This window comes from Trichosurus vulpecula, chromosome 1 (assembly GCF_011100635.1).
Source record: "Trichosurus vulpecula isolate mTriVul1 chromosome 1, mTriVul1.pri, whole genome shotgun sequence".
Classification (NCBI taxonomy): Eukaryota; Metazoa; Chordata; class Mammalia; order Diprotodontia; family Phalangeridae; genus Trichosurus; species Trichosurus vulpecula.
The window spans coordinates 456,744,321-456,748,971 of record NC_050573.1 but is presented as its reverse complement, the minus strand read 5'-3'; the positions used below and the strand labels follow the sequence as shown (position 1 = coordinate 456,748,971).

The 4,651-nt window shown below is 40.9% G+C and overlaps 1 pseudogene; it reads left to right on the top strand.

The window, feature by feature from the left end:
- Positions 1–3,003: 3,003 nt before the first annotated feature.
- Positions 3,004–4,350, top strand: LOC118855573 (annotated as a pseudogene).
- Positions 4,351–4,651: the final 301 nt, after the last annotated feature.

Here is a 4,651-nt window from a genome sequence, read left to right as displayed (position 1 = left end):
TTGTTTAGAGTCATTTTTTACAGGTGTTTGGAGGGATTTGGGGGAAAGCTGAAGTGAGTCCCTGTTTTTATGCCGTCCACTTGGCTCCACCCCCTACAATGTGTTCCTTGATGACATTCTTTATACCCCTTCTTTTCACAATTCTTTATTTGCAATATATTAAATGCATCTAACAGTACAGTGCCTGGCATATAGCAGCCACTTAATACATGTTGATTGATTGATTGATTATTATAGCTGGCTCACATTTACAATGTGCGTCTTCATTACAATTTGAGGCCTTTTGACCAATCCTCAATGTCAGTTCTTTGGAGTCTGTAGTGTTCCATGACTTGTAACCCTACACATCAGTAGAAGAATCTTGGAGTTAAAAAAAATGAGGCATAGTTTCAGAGAGAAGATTAGGATCACTGAAAGAACTTTGTAATTTCCCAGAGGCAAAACAATCTATTCTCCTACTCATTGTGTTCAGTTCAATTGTATTACCAACCTCTTATCTATCCACAGTCACTGTCTAAGACTAAGACACACACACACACACACACACACACACACACGCATACACACATACACACAGAAGCACAACTTATAAATGATCTCTCTAGGTTGTCTATTCAATTTCGTATTAGAGTCAATGAAATGGTTATTCTTTATCCATTTGGTCTTTCTTATGGGGAGAGTTAAGCCAGATTCGTTTCAGTGATTCTGGGCTTCATTTTGGAGCCTCTGGAAATGCTCCAGGGCTTATGCAATTATCCACAAATTAGAGTACAGGAGGACCTTGCTATTTTTAGAAAAGTCTTGTTTTCCATTACAATGGTGAATACCTTTGATGGGCATGGTCTTCTTTTTTAATGCCTCCTTTAATATTAATTATCAAGGAGTTAAGTAAAGACTTTCATGCTATATTTCAATGAATCTTAAAATAATTTTGATATATAGATTGGAGTTATTTCATAGGTAGAGAGCATTTATGTTTTGCTCCATTGAATCAAATATGCTTCTTATAGTCAACAAAGTATTCTCTACATCTTACAGTAAATTGCATGATGGGAAAGATGTGTTCTATTGTTTGTTAAAAATTTTGTCTGTTCCCAAATAATATCCTCTTTACGAAGCCTTGATATTTACATAAATAACTTTTATAAACATCCTATATAGATTGGAAAGGAGCTATATGGGGTGTTCAGAGAGTATGAGCACCTCTGGTGTGAGGGTCTCTTGGGTCCTTTTCAGGATTGCTCATGCACCTCTGGTGTCCTCCTGATTCACCTGACAGGCCTCAAACTTGTTGGTGAGTTAGGAGGATGTATCTCCCAAGCATATGAATGACTTCCCCTGGTGGAATGTGTGTATGAGAACAATTTGTTCCAATGGTCACGAAGGCGGCTGAAGCAGGAACTGTGGAGTGATTAGAGCTTGGTCAGACATTGAAGATGCCAAGGTCATCTGCTGCATCCTGGGCCATTGCCAGTCATCCTGACTTTTGTCTTGACACTGGACTTTGATCACTCTGGAAGACAGAGTGATGTTAACAACTTTTCACAACTCTGCCTCATTTAAAGTCAATTGATGTGCAAGTGAAAGCATCACCCTGTGATGTCATTAATCTTCTTTGAAAATAAAGGATGAACAACATATATTGGAACATAAACACATAGATATTAATATTCTTAGTTGTCATTTTAATAACAAAGGTTTTCAATTCTCTCTTCCTGCTATCATGGTATCTCCCCCTCCTTCTGATTCTTTATAATTGATCCAACAAAACCTTTAAAATTGTCTTGCCTCCCACATGAACTTCTGTAATATACAGGATGTTCCAAAAAACTTATACAGTAATACAATACTAATATGTACTAATGCAATAAGTTTTAATAGCTTAAAATACACTAAGGCTTTTGGGATACTTGTACTTGGTCTAGTCCAGCTGCTATCCCAATCTTCATTTCTTTAGATCTATTTCTATTTCTTCTAGAAGCACATTATGGAACTGTGATGTTAGAATCCAAACATGACGCCTCCATATAGACAGCAAGGCAGCCTAGTGTATAGAGTACTGAGCCTGGAATCAGAAAGACCTGAATTCAAATCTAGCCTTATTAACTTACTAGCTGTCTGATCCCGGGCAAACCACTCAATCTCTGTCTGCTATGCAAAATAGGAATATAAAATAGGAATAAACCCCTGTCTCCCAGGATTGATGTGAGGATCAAATGAGACCTTTATAAAGTGCTTCGCACAGTGCCTGGTGCATAGTAAGTGCTTAATAAATGTTTGTTTTTCCTCGATGGTGGAAAGGAGATGCTATAGAAATCTTTAACATATTTTTTTCCATCTTTGTTTACTGTCCTTCCTCCAGGTTCATCTTTAAATTCTTCCTGGATGATTTTGCCTAGTTAAAACTATAACCAAATTTTCTTTAACCCTTTTACCCCTTCTGTTGCTTATACTATTTTATGTGGCAATATTACCCATAATCTTCCACCCTCTTTTTCTGTAAAAATGTATTAATGAGTTTATATTCTAAGCCAATGTTGTTTTTGGTTGCCATCTTGATCAATCAATAAGCATTTATTAAGTTCCACACAGGAAATGGCTAAGTACTCCAGCATCTTTGCCAAGAAAACCCCAGGTGGGTTCACAAAGAGTTGGACACAACTAAAAATGACTGAACAGCAACACATTGTGCTAGGTTCTAGATAAATAATATCTTCCCTTAAGAGCTTTCATTCTTGGGGGTGAGAGTGCAGAGCAACATATACATATACAAGTAAATGCTAATTAATCCCAAGCAACAAAAAGGAGGATGGTGAACACCTTATTTTAATCCAAGAAACATGTTATCATATGTGCCATAGTCATTTTAAATTGGAGAATAAAAATTAAGAAAATAGGACAGTGGATGTCATGCACTTATATTGCAATGAGCAAAAGGTATAAAATGTGAGTGTAATCATGTGTGTGTCTAGTGGTGTGTTAAAAAATCCACGTGCCCGTAGCTGTGAGCTCTTCCACCCAGCGTGCACTTGCCTCCCCCCTGCCTCCAGGTGCGGCACCACCTCCTCTCTCTCTTAAGGGTTTAAACTTGCCACTTCAAAGTTCGCCATGGATGATGATATTGCTGCTCTCGTGGTCGACAATGGCTCCAGAATGTGCAAAGCTGGCTTTGCAGGAGACGATGCCCCTCGGGCCGTCTTCCCTTCCATTGTTGGGCACCCCAGACATCAGGGTGTGATGGTGGGTATAGGCCAGAAAGACAGCTACGTGGGGGATGAGGCCCAGAGCAAGAGAGGTATTCTGACCCTGAAGTACCCCATTGAACATGGTATTGTCACCAACTGGGATGACATGGAGAAGATCTGGCATCATACTTTCTACAATGAGCTCCGTGTGGCCCCTGAAGAGCACCCTGTGCTGCTGACAGAAGCCCCCTGAACCCCAAAGCCAACAGAGAAAAGATGACTCAGATTATGTTTGAGACCTTCAACACCCCAGCCATGTACGTTGCCATCCAGGCTGTGCTGTCCCTGTATGCCTCTGGTCGTACCACTGGTATTGTGATGGACTCCGGTGATGGTGTGACCCACACTGTGCCCATCTATGAGGGTTATGCCCTTCCCCATGCCATCCTCCGTCTGGATCTGGCTGGCCATGATCTGACGGACTACCTCATGAAGATCCTGACCAAGAGAGGGTACAGTTTCACTACCACAGCTGAGAGGGAAATCGTGCGTGACATCAAGGAGAAGCTGTGTTATGTCGCCCTAGACTTCGAGCAGCAGATGGCCACTGCTGCATCTAGCTCTTCTCTGGAAAAGAGCTACGAGCTCCCTGATGGTCAGGTCATCACCATTGGCAACGAGAGGTTCCGATGCCCAGAAGCCCTCTTCCAACCATCTTTCTTAGGTATGGAATCCTGTGGAATCCACGAAACTACCTTCAACTCAATCATGAAGTGTGATGTTGACATCCGTAAGGATTTGTATGCCAATACCGTATTGTCTGGTGGTACCACCATGTACCCAGGCATTGCTGACAGGATGCAGAAGGAGATTACAGCCCTAGCTCCCAGCACAATGAAAATCAAGATCATTGCCCCACCTGAGCGTAAATACTCTGTCTGGATTGGAGGCTCCATCCTGGCCTCTCTTTCCACCTTCCAGCAGATGTGGATCAGCAAGCAGGAGTATGATGAATCTGGGCCCTCCATTGTCCGCCGCAAATGCTTCTAAATGGACTGTTTGTGTTTTTTTGATTGTTTTTTTTTTTTGTCAAAGGGTGTGACATGATAATTGCCCAAAAAAGAGATGAGATTGGCATGGCTTTATTTGTTTTTTTTTTTTTGTTTTGTTTTGTTTTGTTTTTTTTTTTTTTTTTTGGCGCTTGACTCAGGATTTAAAAACTGAAACGGTGAAGGTGATGAGCAGTCTAAGTGTGTTGGAGGCAAACATCCCCAAAGTTCTACAGTGTGTCTTCAGGACTCGGATTGTACATTTGTTTTGTTTTTTTAATAGTCATTCCAAATATTGTATAATGCATTGTTACAGAGTTACAAGCCTCTGTGAAGGCTGTCCTCTGCTAGAGCAAAGGAGCTATGTAACAAAAATCCAGTGGGGGAGGGTGGAGGAGGGAAGGTACTAGTATTGCT